Genomic DNA, 17315 nt, shown 5'->3' with positions numbered 1-17315 from the left:
AAAGATGTGTGTGAGCATCTAGTGGCAACAACAACAAATGCACTGCACAGAATTGGATGAGGCAAGCTAGGATGTGTCTGGCAGTGTAGAACCAGCAACGACAGCTATGCTAACAACAGTACAACACTATAAAACACAGTGGGTCACCAGAAGGTGTTTGACTTGCATGGCTGTGCAATGGCAGTGCAACCAGAAGCCACACTGTCTAAAAATACGACAGGACAAGCAAATAAATGTCTAGCAATGTAGGACCAACAACAGCAGTCCGGCATCAGCAGTAGAGTATAGCATTATAAAGCACAGTCGGCAGCCAGGAGATGTGTGGTTGGCATAGTTGTGCAGTGAAAAGGTGGTGGCAGAAGCTGTATGGTAGAATAATATGACCGAGTTGGTAAGGACTGGAGATGTCTAGCAGTGTAAGGCCAGCAATAGCAGCCCCAACTGCATGAGCGCAGTATAGCACTATGAAACAAAGTGGTCAGCCAGGAAATATGAGGCTGGCATGATTTTTCAGTTGCAGTGGCAGTAGCAACATGGTACAAGAATATGCAGCAGGCAGTGATATGTCTGGCAGTGTAGGGCCAGTAAAAGGCAGCCTCAGCAGCAGTTCACTATAGATGACACGATGGACAGGGCTTATACAGTATGCTCGGCTGGGTGTTGGCCTTCGGCACTGATGACTCACAGAAACATAAATTCAAGAAAGATCACAGTAAAAAACTGCCCAACCAACTGCAGGACAGATTACCAATGCACTACCAGGATGCAGCACACTCCCATGATAAAGGTGGGGGCTGCACAGGTGCAAAATACAAATGAAGCAACCACTCACAAACCTACCAATTCATGGAGGGAGTGGTTGCCTAGTATTAAACAAAATACACAATTGAGGCTTTATAGGCCACTAGTCACACAGGTATGAGTGATGCACAGTATCTGACTTACAGCCTATTGATGACACCGATACTAATAGATCAGTCAGGCTGCCCATGGCTTCCACCCTGCAACATTTTTTGGTACCCTGCTCTTGTTCACCCATTTACATGTGGCACTTAATTGGTTATTAATATGAAATGTAATGTGTATGTACTGTAATGTCATTAAGTATTCAGACCCTTTACTCAGACACTCATATTTAAGTCACATGCTGTCCATTTCCTTGTGATCCTCCTTGAGATGGTTCTACTCCTTCATTGGAGTCCAGCTGTGTTTAATTAAACTGATTGGACATGATTTGTGAAGGCACACATCTGTCTATATAAGACCTTATAGCTCACAGTGCATGTCAGACCAAATGAGAATCATGAGGTCAAAGAAACTGGCCAAGGAGCTCGGAGACACAATTGTGGCAAGGCACAAATCTGGCCAAGGTTGCAAAAGATTTTCTGCAGTACTCAAGGTTCCTAAGAGCACAGTGGCCTCCATAATTCTTAAATGGAAGAAGTTTGGGACCATCAGAAGTCTTCCTAGACCTGGCCGTCCAGCCAAACTGAGCAATCAAGGGAGAAGAGCCTTGGTGAGAGAGGTAAAGAAGAACCCCAAAATCACTGTGGCTGAGTTCCACAGATGCAGTATGGAGATGGGAAAAGGCTCCACAAAGTCAACTATCACTGCAGCCCTCCACCAATTGGGCCTTTATGGCAGATTGGCCCGACGGAAGCCTCTCCTCAGTGCCAGACATATGAAAGCCCGCATAGACTTTGCTAAAAAACACATGAAGGACTCCCAAACTATAATAAGTAAGATTCTCTGGTCTGATGAGACGAAGGTTGAACTTTTTGGTGATAATTCTAAGCAGTATGTGTGGATAAAACCAGGCACTGCTCATCACCTGCCCAATACAAATCCAACAGTGAAACATGGTGGTGGCAGCATCATGCTATGGGTTTTTTTTCAGCGGCAGGGACAGGACGACTGGTTGCAATTGAAGGAAACATGAATGCGGCCAAGTACAGACATATCCTGGATGAAAACCTCTTCCAGAGTGCTCTGGACCTCAGACTTGGCCAAAGGTTCACCTTCCAGCAAGACAACGACCCTAAGCACACAGCTAAAATAACAAAGGAGTGGCTTCCGAACAACTCTGTGACCATTTTTGACTGGCTTAGCCAGAGCCCTGACCTAAACCCAATTTAGCATCTCTGGAGAGACCTGAAAATGGCTGTAAACCAACGTTCACCATCCAACCTGACAGAAATGGAATTGATCTACAAGGAAGAATGGGAGAGGATCCCCAAATCTAGGTGTGAAAATTTTGTTGCATCATTCCCAAGAAGACCCATGGCAGTACTAGGTCAAAAGGGTGATTCTACTCAATATCGAGGAAAGGGTCTGAATACTTATGACCATGTGATATTTCAATTTTTCTTTTTTAATACATTTGCAAAAATTTCTACATTTCTGTTTTTTTTCTGTCAAGAAGGGGTGCAGAGTGTACAATATTGAGAAAAAAAATGAACTTTTTTGAATTTACCAGTTGCCTGCAATGAAACAGAGTGGAAAATTGAAAGGGGTCTGATTACTTTCCGTACCCACTGTAAGTGCACCCCTGCCTTTATTATGGGGCTCTCCTGCATCCTGCTACTGCATTAGTAATCTGACCTGGAGTTGGTAAGGCTGTTTCTTTCTGTGATTTTCCTTCGGCACTGGTGGCAGCAAAACAGGTAGAAGAAAATGTACAGGCAGGCAGTTGGTACGGTCATTATAATCATTGGCATCAGCAGTAGGTGAATTGTAAGTTGCCCACTGATCCATGCTTGATTTATTTTGACAAATGTTGAGTTTTCCATGAGGATAACCTATTTCGTTTTGGTATGAGAAAGCTACCAGCTTCAATGAATACCCTCTCTGATAGTACATTGTGACAGATGGTCATCAAAATTAGCCTTATCATGCTCATTGATATGTTCACTCTGACTGTCAGCCTTATCCCCTGCCTAAGCAAACTCAATGCCCCCTCCATAACTGCCTACTGCTACTCTTCCACCTTCCTCCTCCCCCTTCTTCATCCTCTATATCCCGCTGCATGTAGTGGGGTGCTTCTATGGGGCCCTTGAGTCCATGGAATTTGGTGCTCAACTACCTGGCATCACACTATAAAAGGTATTGCATCCTGTCTAAAATACAATTGAAAGCAATAATGGAGCAATCAACTATTAGTTTGACCATTCACTCTGTCAATCTCTGACAGTGGCATTTAACATGCGCATGTTGGAAGCGCGTCACTAACCCCGCCCATTGCCGCACCTGTCACATTATCAAGGGATGCCAATGGGTTGGAATGACAACCAGAGGTCTGCAGTAGACCCCCATAGTTGTCATTGCTAATTTCTTATGAGCACCACCTCGTGGCAGATGTTCATAGAAGATGAGCATTTCTGCTACACAATGCAGGGCTAAAGCCCTCCTATGTGTAGCAAAAAGCGATCAGAAGATCTCAGCTTCAATTTTCCTTAGGAGACTATTGAAGGATGTGAAAAGTAAAAAAAAAATGGTTTTTAAAAATATTAAAAATAATTAATAGTTAAAATCACCCCCACTGTACCCCATTGAAAATAAAACAATTAAAAAAAATCAAAAATACACATATTTGGTATCACTGCATTCTCAAACTCAAAATTTATCAAGCTATAAAGAGAATCAATCTGATCGGTAAGCGACGTAACAAGAAAAAAATCAAAACTCCATAATTGCTTTTTTTTGTTCATCTCAACATTGCAATAAAATGCAATACCTTAAATAAAAAAGAATCCGCAAATGTTTGGTATCTGCGAACTTGTAGTGATCAGGAGGATCATATTGGTAGATCAGTTAGTGAACATGGTAAAAAAAAAATTGAGGAATTGCACTTTTTTGCAATTTCACCGCCAACGTTCATTTTTTCCTTTCACGTTGCTTTAATTCCTGTGAAGCACCTGAAGGGTTATTAAACTTGAATGTGGTTTTGAGGACTTTGAAGGGTGCAGTTTTTAGAATGGTGTCACTTTTGGTATTTTCTGTCATATAGGCCCCCCAAAGTCACTTCAAATGTGATCTCCCTAAAAAAGTGGTCTTGTAAATTTTGTTGGAAAAATGATATTTTTTGAGAAAAGTATTCAAGGTGTGATACCTTTATTGGCTAATTAGCCAATAAAGGTATCACACCTTGAATACTTTTCTCAAAAATTTTTTTTGGGGACATAAGTATTTACATCTATTTTTCTGGCTAACACGGTACCACAATTTTATTTTGAATTGTACATCGTTGGAAGAATGAGAAATTGCTGCTCAACTTTTAACCCTTAGGCTGGAGTCACACACAATGATTAAAAAGTTGGTCCGATTTTTACAGTACGAAATTGCACAATGGTTTCTTGTCCAGGGATCCATCTGTCATCCGAATTTCCGGCGATGAACTGATTTTATTCTCATCTAAGCATCCAATTGACATCCAATGCCAATGCCTGATGCTCTTTCCTGTAGACCTGGAGAAGTCTTGCGATTTTATCGTAAGTCACACTTGTGGTCCGTTTGTAATCCGATTTTTAATCGCACCCATAGACTTGCATTGCCGAGTCCGATTCGAAAATCTGTGACAATCGCAGCATGCTGCGATTGTTTCGGTCCGAGGAAACGTTCCGAAAAAAAATCGGATGATGGGAGCTGCCCCATAGAATAACATTGGTATGAATGCAATGCGATTTTTAACGCATTGCATTCATCCGATTTATTCGCTAGTGTGACTACGGCCTTAGGGTATGTGCACACGCTCGGATTCTGCTGCGGATCCACAGCGGATTTGGCCCTGCGGGTCCGCAGCAGATTCTGCTGCGTTGTACAGTACCTTTATTTCCTATGGAAAAAAAAAACGCAGTGCACGTGCTGCAGATTTTTCCGCGTGGATTTGCTGTGGGTTACAATCCGCAGCATGTCAATTCTTTGTGCGGTTTCCGCTGCGGTTTCACACCTCCCAAATTTTACACATCAACCCTCATCTAATTACTAATGAAAGACATACAAAAAAAAAAACATGAAATGAAATGGTTTACTGTATGTAAACCATGTGTCATTTTATGTCGGGTTGGGGAATGATTTGACAAAAGCCGGCAATTGAATTAGCGGCTATTCTGCTATGAAGAACTCTGTGAAATCTAAATATATATATATATATATATATATATATATATATATATCTCAATGACATGTATATATATATTGTATTCTATGTGTCTATATCTATTCTTTCGTTTGTGTTATAAAACCATAGGGCTCCATTATATGTCCATTTTGCAAGCCGGCGAGAAAATCTCAGCATACGGATGGCATACGGATTACATACGGATGCTTACATGTGCAAAATACGCAACCACACCTTGCTTACGGATGACATACGGATCACTATTTAGGGGTCATTCATCCGTATTACGCCTGTAAACTACGGACCGTATTTTGCGTCGGTTAGTGTGACACCGGCCTAATTGTCTCTATGGAAGACTAGAAGCTGCCATAACCTGATAGGCTCTGCTACAGACAGGCGATGATCACATTGCCTCTATGTAGTAGAATTGCTTATTTGCTATGAGTGCCAACCACCGGGTGGCGCTCATAGCAATCCAGCATTGACAACCATAGAAGTCTCCAGGAGACCTCTGGTACTCATGCCAATCCACTGGTGACCAACGATCATGTGACGGGGTCACAGGAGGGAGGATTTCCGGCCCGGTGTCCGGAAGAGCGCATTAAATGCCGCTGTCAGAGATGGCTAGCGGCAGTTAACTAGTTAATAGCCACGGGTGGATCGCGATTCAACCCACGGCTATTCCATGCACATGTCTCTTTTGTTTAAAACAGCTGACATCTCGGGAAAGATGTGGGCTCAGCGCCGGAGCCCACATAAAATGAAGGAAAGCGACCTCCACGGTACTAGTACAGTGGAGGTCGTAAAAGGGTTAAATCAGGTTTTCATGCTAAATGTATTCTATTAAACACTGCTAATGATTGTTGTTATATTATTTTTCAGATATCGATTTGTATTGAAAAAAAATAGAAATCTTCCAAGTTTCACACTGCCCACTGGGACTATTCGAGACTCATATTTCCTGTTCTTTCAAGAAATTCACTTGGATGTCTAATGAGGATTATCAGCTGTGTACAGAGGTGTTACCTGTCATTGTTATCTTGCCTGTGATGATAATGAGATTTCTAAAAAAACAGAAAGCATGAGTCCAAAATAGCCACAGTTGCCAGTTTGAAAATTGTAAGCTTTCTCATTTTTTTTAGAATGCAGATTGTGATCTGAAAAAAAAACTCATTGTGTTAAAAATGGTAATTTTTTCTGTCATAAAAAAAACTTCTATTGCATTAAAGTGGAAATCGATGGATATTCCCTCTATTTCTGACATAATTACATAATTGACATTATGTTCTCTCATAACTCCTTTGAAATGTCCTTATCTTTAAGGAATAACTGTCTACCTAAATAGGTGTATAATAATTCCAAATTGTCCTCTTGGAACGTAATTTTTTCTCCAAGAAAGAAAAGCCTCTTTATTTGATATCTTATTACTTTGCCAGAATACTGTTAATCTATACTTTATTTTATGTTGTTTTTGCACTTGGTATGTTAATTGTTGTGGTCAACTATGGATGATCTCCATTTCCCTTCTCTCTTCTTCTTCCATAACCCCTTTCCTCTTTTCCTTCATTGCTTTCCTGACTCATTAACCCTATACTGTAAAAATCCCCTAATAAAAAGAATTTTGAGAAAATTGGTATTTTTTGGACGATACATTCTCTTTAATGAAGACTTGTCACCAGGTGAAAAGTAGCCCATTTTTGCTCTTATTTTATTACTGCGGCTTCCCTGACGATTCTGTTTTTGTTTTCTTTTTTAATTTTTAAATCCACAATACAGTTACAGAGACATGGACCTGTTTATTCAGTGAGCTCTATATGCTAGTTTAATACTCTTTACCAAGGGAGTGTTAATCACAGTATTTTCTTGAGGCTTATATTTGCAGAGCTTTGCATGATGAGCTTGTCCCAAAGGGATAACACCCTTACATTTATTCCTAGATCATTTTTACTAATTATTATACATTGCTTATATAGCACTATCATATTCCGCAGCATACTACATACATTGGGGGTCACAATCTAGGTTCCCTATCACTAAGTCTTTGGAGTGTGGGAGGAAACCAGAGACCCAGAGGAAACCAACGCAAACACGGGGATAACATACAAACTCCTTGCAGATGTTTTCCTTGGTGGAATTTTAACCCAGGTGCTAATCACTGAGCCATCGTGCTGTCTTTATATCTTCTTAAGGCCGGCGTCACACTAGAGAGAAATACGGTTGAGTGAGAGGCGCAAAAACAACTCATTGCACTCGGATCAATGTTTCTCTATGGGGCAGCTCCCATCAACCGTATATTTCTCGGCCGTATTTTTTGGGCTGAGAAAATCGAAGCATGCTGCGATTGTCAGCATATTCCTCCAAAAATACGCCAATGCAAGTCAATGAGTGCGAGAAAAATACGGATTACATGTGGGCCACACGTGTGACTTGCGAGAAATACGCACCGGTGTCCTTCAACAAAAGCCGGCAATTCATTTTGCGATACAATAAAATCACACTGACATGTTTAATAAAGAATGGAAAGAATAGATATAGACACATAAAATACACACACACACACATATATATATATATATATATATATATATATATATATACTAGCTGAAGAACCTGGCGTTGCCTGGGCACAGTAACCAACTGTGGTTAGTTATGCCAAATTATAATGATAAAAACATTTCACATCATATATTCAACACTACAGATTTGCAACACAAATTAACTAAACGATTACCCAAGTATCCTATCCTGTGTGATACTTTCTGCTGAGCTGTGTATCTAATCCTATCATGTGTTACTGAGTGCTCAGCCGTGTATCTAATCCTATCCTGTGTGATACTGACTGCTGAGCAGTGTATCTAATCCTATCCTCTGTGATACTGACTGCTGAGCTGTGTACCTAATCCTATCATGTGTGTCACTGACTGCTCAGCTGTGTATCTAATCCTCTCCTGTGTGATACTGTCTGCTGAGCCGTGTATCTAATCCTCTCCAGTGTGATACTGACTGCTGAGCCGTGCACCTAATCCTATCATGTGTGTTACTGACTGCTCAGCCATGTATCTAATCATATCCTGTGTGATAATGACTGCTGAGCCGTGTATCTAATCCTATTCTGTGTGATACTGTCTGCTGAGCTGTGTATCTAATACTATTCTGTGTGATACTGTGTGCTGAGCTGCGTATCTAATCCAATCCTGTGTGATACTGTCTGCTGAGCTGTGTATCTAATCCTATCCTGTGTGATACTGTCTGCTGAGCTGTGTATCTATTCCTATCCTGTGTGCTACTGACTGCTGAGCTGTGTATCTAATCCTATCCTGTGTGATACTGACTGCTGAGCTGTGTTTCTAATCCTATCCTGTGTGATACTGACTGCTGAGCTGTGTATCTAATCCTATCCTGTGTGATACTGCCTGCTGAGTCATGTGTGTAATCCTCTCCTGTGTGATACTGACTGCTGAGCCGTGTATCTAATCCTATCCTGTGTGATACTGGGCTCCCCCTGCAGTCTGTGTCAGAGGGTGGTCTGTGTTGGCATGGTAATAAATTGTGTTATTTCCAGCTTCTCAGAAGGATGATAACACCATAGAAATGATAAGAATAATAGACCTCAGTTACCACAACTGTCTACAAAGAAAACTGTTGCTGATAGCAACCAATCACAGCTCATTTTTCATCTTTTAAACAGCTCTGGGACAGCATGGCGAGTTTTGAGTGGTAACTTTTGTGTTTCGACTTTTATGTGGCGAGGTTGGTGTATGTGTGGTGAAATGTGTGCTGAGGGTGGTATATGTGTTGAAGCACATGGAAGTGTGGCGCATTTTGTGTGTGTGTTCATATCCCTGTATGTGGTGAGTATCCCATGTCAGGGCCCCACCTTAGCAACTGTACATAATTTACTCTTTGGTGCCATCGCTCTCATTCTTTAAGTCCCCCTTGTTCACATCTGGCAGCTGTCAATTTGCCTCCAACACTTTTCCTTTCACTTTTTCCCCATTATTTAGATAGGGGCAAAATTGTTTGGTTCGCCTCACAACATAGCCTATGATGCTCTCGGGGTCCAGACGTGTGACTGTGCCAAATTTTGTAGCTGTAGCTGCGACGGTGCGGATGCCAATCCTGGACATACACACATACATACATACACACACACATTAAGCTTTATATATTAGATATATATACACATGTCATTGAGACACACATATATATATATATTTACATTTCATAGAGTTCTACATAGCAGAATAGCCGCTAAATCAATTGTCGGCTTCTGTAAAATCATTACAAAGCCCAACATGAAATGACACATGGTTTACATACAGTAAACCATTTCATTTTATTTAGTTTTTTATGTCTTTGACTAATAATTAGATTAGGGTATGTGTGTAAAATTTGGGACATGTAGGTGTTAAATTAAGGGGTTAATTCGTTGAAAAAAATTGCGTGGACTCCCACGGTAATTTCTCCACCAGAGAGGGAAAGCCAGTGAGTGAGGGCAGATATTAATAGCCTAAAGAGGGACCATTGTTTTTGCCCCCTCCCGACTAGAAAAGTCTGCCCCCATCCACCACAGAAAAGGCGCATCTATAAGATGCACCTTTTCTGGCACTTAGCCTCTTTATTCCCATTGCCCTGTAGCTGTGGCAAATGGGTTAATAATGGGTTAATGTCATCTTGCTATTGAAAGGTGACATTAAGCCAGATTAATAATGGAGAGGTGTCAATAAGACACCTATACATTATTAACCCTAGAATAGTAAAGGTTTAAAAAAACACACAGACATTAATAAAAAATAATTTTAATGAAGTAAACACACCAAGTTTTTGACCAAATTTATTCAACTGCTAATCAAAAAAACAAAAAAAAGCCATGGATATAAAATAAAAAAACAACAATATACATACCTCTCCATTGTTCAGTCAGTTCCCCAGCTGCAATCCATCAGAAGGGGTTAAATAGTTTACAATGGCGACCGATGCTAATGAGACCGACCCCACTGTAAACCACTGCCGAATGAATTATTTCATCTCTGCGCAGCCTCCCCAGGTGACTGGAGATGAACTTATAAGCGTGGGAAAGTTTCTGAACTTTTTCCCACGCTCATCTGTTCACCTCAGGTCAGCAAGTGGACTACACGCAGCCTCACTGCATTACAATCGGATGACATACAGATCACTGTTCAGGGAACATTTCTGCGTATTACAACTGTAAAATACGGTCCATATTTTTATACGTTGTGTCTGACTCCAGCCTAACAGTAGTAATGATGGCCTTGTCTTGCTTCTTTTCATTGATCTTACAGTGCATTCATCAAACACTGTACTTATATGTTGTATAAGGGAGACTCTAATAAAGAAGAGCATCATAATTTGTAGGACCCCGGTCCAGTAAGCAGGTAAGTATTCTGTGGTCGCTGGACGAGATCTCTGTGGACTGCCTCCTGCTTGCCAGAATTCATGGCTCCTCTTTTGATTAGTTGACTATGACATGTGTGCATCACACCTCAATGATGATGTCATGCCAGGATGGCTAACCAAAAACTAAGTGATAAAGGGTCTCTTTGTCTACATCATGCTGCTGTCATATGAGGTAGTAAAAACCTTCTGACTAGTGTTGAGCATTCCGATACCGCAAGTATCGGGTATCGGCCGATACTTGCTGTATCGGAATTCCGATACCGACTTCCGATATTTTTTCAATATCGGAAGTCGGCATCGGAATCGGAAGTTCAAAGTTGATTGACAGCCTGACGTCATCATGATGCGCGGTGTGTGCGCATCATGATGCGCCGTCATTTCGGGCCTTCCGGGGGTCTCTGCCGGCCTGCCGGGGGGCTGTGCCGGCCTGCCGGGGGGCTGTGTGGACTGCCCGGGGTCTGTACCGGCCTGCCGGGGGGCTGTGCCGGCCTGCCGGTGGTCTGTGCACCCTGTGGGGGTCTGTACCGGCCTGCCGGGGGGCTGTGCCGGCCTGCCGGTGGTCTGTGCACCCTGTGGGGGTCTGTACCGGCCTGCCGGGGGGCTGTGCCGGCCTGCCGGGGGGCTGTGCTGATGTCCGGGGGTCTGTGCAAGCATCGTCCGATGGGACTACAAGTTCCATCTGGCGATGCCTGCTACCATGACAGTGATTGACACATTAGCCAATGATGGGACAGTAGTAGTCCCATCATCCGGCTAATGTATTAAATGTTAAAAAAAAAAAAAAAAAATACTACATACATACTACATGCATGCTACATACATACTACATGCTACATACATACTACATACATACTACATACATACTACATACATACCACATATATACTACATACATAACACATATATACTACATACATACTACATACATACTACATACATACTACATGCATGCTACATACATACTACATGCTACATACATACTACATACATACTACATGCATGCTACATACATACTACATGCTACATACATACTACATATATACTACATGCATGCTACATACATACTACATGCTACATACATACTACATATATACTACATACATACTACATACATACTACATGCATGCTACATACATACTACATGCTACATACATACTACATGCTACATACATACTACATATATACTACATGCATGCTACATACATACTACATGCTACATACATACTACATATATACTACATACATACTACATACATACTACATGCATGCTACATACATACTACATGCTACATACATACTACATATATACTACATGCATGCTACATACATACTACATGCTACATACATACTACATATATACTACATACATACTACATACATACTACATGCATGCTACATACATACTACATGCTACATACATACTACATATATACTACATGCATGCTACATACATACTACATGCTACATACATACTACATATATACTACATACATACTACATACATACTACATGCATGCTACATACATACTACATGCTACATACATACTACATATATACTACATGCATGCTACATACATACTACATGCTACATACATACTACATATATACTACATACATACTACATACATGCTACATGCTACATACATACTACATATATACTACATGCATGCTACATACATACTACATGCTACATACATACTACATATATACTACATGCATGCTACATACATACTGCATGCTACATGCATGCTACATACATACTACATACATACTACATGCTACATACATACCACATATATACTACATACATACTACATACAATACATTCATACAATACATACATAGACATACAGTACATATAACATAGAGTAACATACTTACCAATACTTGTCACATTGTTCCCCGAAGCCATTGTCTTTTACGGAATAAATATTAACATAACAAACCACAAAAATACTCACCCACGATCCGAAGCAGTCCACGAGTGTGTCCCACGACGATCTTGGGTAGAAAACTGCAGCATCAGCTGTTGCTGCCGTTCTCTACGGGCTGCAGGAATCCAATGATGGAAGGTAGGTATCCTTCCGCACTGTATTCCTCCGCCACTTAAAAAAAAAAAAAAAAGTCCCTAGTCTCACTTTATGCCATTGCTGCGTGGGAATTTCCCACACAGCAATGGCATAAAGTGAGACTAGGGACTTTTTTTTTTTTTAAGTGGCGGAGGAATACAGTGCGGAAGGATACCTACCTTCCGTCATTGGATTCCTGCAGCCCGTAGAGAACGGCAGCAACAGCTGATGCTGCAGTTCTCTACCCAAGATCGTCGTGGGACACACTCGTGGACTGCTTCGGATCGTGGGTGAGTATTTTTGTGGTTTGTTATGTTAATATTTATTCCGTAAAAGACAATGGCTTCGGGGAACAATGTGACAAGTATTGGTAAGTATGTTACTCTATGTTATATGTACTGTATGTCTATGTATGTATTGTATGAATGTATTGTATGTAGTATGTATGTAGTATATATGTGGTATGTATGTAGCATGTAGTATGTATGTAGTATGTATGTAGCATGCATGTAGCATGCAGTATGTATGTAGCATGCATGTAGTATATATGTAGTATGTATGTAGCATGTAGTATGTATGTAGCATGCATGTAGTATATATGTAGTATGTATGTAGCATGTAGTATGTATGTAGTATGTATGTAGTATGTATGTAGTATGTATGTAGCATGTAGTATGTATGTAGCATGCATGTAGTATATATGTAGTATGTATGTAGCATGTAGTATGTATGTAGCATGCATGTAGTATATATGTAGTATGTATGTAGCATGTAGTATGTATGTAGCATATATGTAGTATGTATGTAGTATGTATGTAGCATGCATGTAGTATATATGTAGTATGTATGTAGCATATATGTAGTATGTATGTAGCATGTAGTATATATGTAGTATGCATGTTGCATGCATGTAGTATATATGTAGTATGTATGTTGCATGTAGTATGTATGTAGTATGTATGTTGCATGTAGTATATATGTAGTATGAATGTAGCATGTATGTAGTATGTAGTATGAATGTAGCATGTATGTAGTATGCATGTTGTATGTATGTAGCATGTAATTTTTTTTTTTTTTTTTTTTTACATTCAACACATTAGCCGGATGATGGGACTACTACTGTCCCATCATTGGCTAATGTGTCAATCACTGTCATGGTAGCAGGCATCGCCCGATGGGACTTGTAGTCCCATCGGACGATGCCTGCACAGACCCCCGAAGCCTGCACAGCCCCCCGGCAGGCCGGCACAGCCCCCCGGAGCCTGCACAGCCCCCCGGCAGGCCGGCACAGCCCCCCGGCAGACCGGCACAGCCCACCGGAGCCTGCACAGCCCCCCTGGCAGGCCGGCACAGCCCCCCGGCAGGCCGGCACAGACCACCGGAGCCTGCACAGCCCCCCGGCAGGCCGGCACAGACCACCGGAGCCTGCACAGACCCCCTGGCAGGCCGGCACAGCCCCCCGAAAGGCCCGTACAGACCCCAGAGAGGCTGTACAAGGGAAAAACAGGATTTTTCTTATTCCGATACCGGAAGTCCCATAGACTTGAATGGGACTTCCGGTATCGGAATCGGCGATACCGATACTTTTTTTTAAGATCGGCCGATCCATTCCGATCCGATACTTTGAAGTATCGGACGGTATCGCTCAACTCTACTTCTGACAGATTCCCTTTAATGAGTTATTCACAAAATCCTGAGTTATCACCAATCTGTGGCATAGGGAATGATTTCCTGATTGCTGGGGTTCTGACCGCTAACACTTATAACGATTCTTCAATTCACTGAAGATGCTTGACCTCCACCCTATTAATTGTCTTGACTTTCTTCCCATAAAAAATCAATGGATGGAGATCCAGCATGGGCATCTGCACTACATTCAAGAAGGGTAACTGCAAAGCTCAGTTAAATTGATCAAGGGCTCCATTCTCATGAGTGCTTGGAGTCTCAGTGGGCAGGTTCGCAGCAATCAGTAAACTTTACCTCTACCCTATGGTTAGTGGATACCTTGCAGTTTTGGGTATAACCCTGTAAGGTGCACATTCCACTAAACGCACATATATATATGGCTTGAGAAAGGTTCATTTGAATCGAAACGTCATCACTCCACATGTGCTAAATAATAGTCCTTTAAAGGGAACCTGTCACCTTGTTTTGCCACTATAAGATGTGGCCACTGCCTTTTGGGGCTTATCTACAGCACTCTATAATGCTGTAGATAAGCCCCCGGGTCTGACCTGAAAGAGAAGAAAAATAAGTTTTATTATACTCACCCAGGGGCAGTCTGGTCCGATGGGTGTCGCAGGTCCTGGGTTTCGCGCCTCCCTTCTTCATGCGATGTCATCATCCTGCTTGGTTTGTGCCGCGCTCCTGCGCAGGTGTACTGATCTGCCCTGTTGAGGGCAGAGCAAATTCCTGCAGTGCGCAGGTGCCGGGAAAGGTCAGAGAGGCCCAGCGCCTCCACACTACAGTACTTTGCTCTGCCCTCAACAGGGCAGATCAGTACACCTGCACAGGAGCACGGCATGAACCAAGCAGGATGACAACATCTCATGAAGATGGGAGACGCGAAACCCCGGACCTGTGACACCCATCGGACCGGACCGCCCCCAGGTGAGTATAATAAAACTTATCTTTCTTCTTTTCTTCTCTTTCACGTTGGACAGGGGGCTTATTTACAGCATTATAAAAGCTCCAAAAGGCAGTGGCCGCACCTTATAGCGGCAAAATGAGGTGACAGGTTCCCTTTAACTTTTTGGTAACTACTGGAGTGCTGCCTATTTTTTATACATATATCTTTAACTTTAAGCCTTTATAGATCATTTCATCTTCAACTTGCTTAACTGTTGCCACAGTATCTTGCTTGCCTAACTACATACCACTTTATATGTGTATGTATATGTACATATATATGAACATACACCAAGGGGGGTGTTAATGACAGGATTTTCTTGAGGCTTGGGTTTGCAGTGCTTAGCATAATCAGCCTATCCCAAAGGGATAACACCCCTATATTGATTCCTAAATCATTCTTATACATATACATGCACATATAAAGTGGTATGTAGTTAGGCAAGGAAGATACAGTGGCAACAGATAAGCAAGTTGAAGATTAAATTACCTCTAAAGTCTTAAAGTTAAAGATGACACGTTTCCTTTGTATTTTTGGCAAAAACAATATATATTATCATCTTTTACATTTTAAAAATTACAAAAAGGAAAATGGGCCAAGGCAAAAGTTTGGGCACCCTGCATGGTTGTCCCTTAGAAGGCACACACTGAACATAACAGTAGTATATACTGTGTATCACTGTATAATAAGGAAAATAGACAGTAAAGTATGTAACCAAAGACCCCTGCTAGTGGACATATAAATGGCAGACCACTCGGATTAGAATAGGTGAGTAGGGAGGAAATGCCGAACAAAAGGTCCAAAAAATGGAGAAAGAATGGCTAGTATCTTGTAAAATCCCCTTTTGAAAGTATCACAGCTTGTAAACACTTTTTGTAGCAAGTCAAGAGTCTTTCAATTCTTGTTTGGGAAATTTTCATCCAATCCTCTATGGAAAATTCTTCCAGTTCTATGAGAATCCTGGGTCATCTTGCATGCACTGTTATTTTAATGATTTTTCTAGGAAGGCCATATTTGTGCAGGAGTCTCAGAACAATAGAACAATGAAACAAAACTCCAGAGTCTGGTGAATCTTTCTGAAGGTCTTTTGCAGTCACGTAGGGGTTTAGATTTGCTACTCTAGCAATCATTACGAGAAGTTCTCACTGAAATTTTTTTTGGTCTACTAGACCATATCTTGACCTCCACTGTTCCTGTTAATTGTCATTTCTTAACTGCATTAATTAATTACATTTCAAACTGAGGAAAGAGCACTTTTCTATCTTCTTCGAGCCTTTTCCTGATTTGTGGGCGTCCATCATTTTCATTTTCCGAATGCTTGGCAGCTGCTTAGAAAGAGCCATGGCTGCAGTTTTTTTTGGCACAAGGTTAGAGGAGGCTGGGTTTTTATAAAGCTGGGAAATTTGCATCACCTGACCTTTTCTAACAATGATCGTGAATAAGTAAAAATATATACTTGGCACTCAATGATGGAGAAGCATTATTTCTTTTATTGTGCATCCAGACAAAATTAGACTCATATCATAGGAACATTTTCGGTCCAGCAAGGGACCTTCATCAGAAAATTCCTTTCAATTCTTTGACGAGAACTGTAAGAGAAATATATTTGGAGGGAAGAGATATCCTGCGGCAGGATTAAAGTCAATAATGCTGGTTACTCCGAGGTTTCACCAGTATGCGTCTATTTAACTGGGGCTGGAAGTGGTAAGTGTATAATACTGGGTCTAGCAGGGCACGGAGGAGAGAGAGTGTGTGCTGAAGCGCTTTAACAGCAATGCTTGCAAAGGAGACCAGCGCTGTGTGCCTGCAGGAGAGATCCAGTGACCGCCGTTCAGGGTAGACACCTCCGTGCCCTGCTAGACCCAGTATTATACACTTACCACTTCCAGCCCCAGTTAAATAGAATTGAAAGGAATTTTCTGATGAAGGTCCCTTGCTGGACCGAAAACATTCATATGATATGTGTCTATTTTTGACTGGATGCACAATAAAAGAAATAATGCTTCTCCACCATTGAGCGCCAAGTATATATTTTTACATACTCAACGGGTTGGATACATAACTTGAGCATCAATCCACCTCT

The 17315-nt window shown here is 41.4% G+C and overlaps 1 protein-coding gene across 1 annotated transcript in view; it reads right to left on the bottom strand.

The window, feature by feature from the left end:
• The window catches only part of NPFFR1 (neuropeptide FF receptor 1), a 623293-nt gene that overhangs the window by 302907 nt on the left and 303071 nt on the right, over positions 1-17315 (bottom strand). The window lies entirely within an intron of this gene.

The sequence above is a fragment of the Dendrobates tinctorius genome, unplaced genomic scaffold (assembly GCF_039654945.1).
Source record: "Dendrobates tinctorius isolate UK_male_01 unplaced genomic scaffold, ASM3965494v1 ptg000089l, whole genome shotgun sequence".
Lineage (NCBI taxonomy): Eukaryota > Metazoa > Chordata > Amphibia > Anura > Dendrobatidae > Dendrobates > Dendrobates tinctorius.
The sequence above is the reverse complement of the archived record's forward strand: the minus strand, read 5'-3'. Positions and strand labels throughout refer to the sequence as shown.